Source organism: Penaeus monodon, chromosome 30 (genome assembly GCF_015228065.2).
Source record: "Penaeus monodon isolate SGIC_2016 chromosome 30, NSTDA_Pmon_1, whole genome shotgun sequence".
Lineage (NCBI taxonomy): Eukaryota > Metazoa > Arthropoda > Malacostraca > Decapoda > Penaeidae > Penaeus > Penaeus monodon.
Window position 1 is genome coordinate 5,610,432 of NC_051415.1, and position 428 is coordinate 5,610,859.

At 33.2% G+C, this 428-nt stretch overlaps 1 protein-coding gene across 1 annotated transcript in view; it reads right to left on the bottom strand.

Annotated features, from left to right (window-relative positions):
• LOC119592491 (protein canopy 4-like) overlaps positions 1–428 on the bottom strand; it is a gene marked incomplete in the record, with an annotated part of 14,805 nt that overhangs the window by 1,941 nt on the left and 12,436 nt on the right.

Here is a 428-nt window from a genome sequence, read left to right on the forward strand (position 1 = left end):
TCTTATAGCATAATATATATTTAACCAGTAAAATGTTGGGGAAAGTCTGGAGGTCAGAACTAAGCCCCTGAAGTGGGAAAAGGGTTCATAACATAATCAGACGTCACATGGCATCACCTGAACTTTTCAGGATGATGGATAGAATGTCACCTGGCTTAAATACATGAAAGATATCTGTGCAATTCCGAGTATATTAAAAAAAAATCATATTGGGAAACACCAAAAAGTGCAAATGAGAAGCAAAGCTAAAGATAACAATAGCAATAGCATATTAGGTTTTATGGGATTCCATAACAGTTATTGGCAACACTAACAATAAACAGTATCCTGTAATAATATCAAACTTATGCATCATGATAATACCTTCCATAGCAAAGAATTAAGGCTGAATGATTATTGACTTTTGTATTTATAGTATCAACCAACTA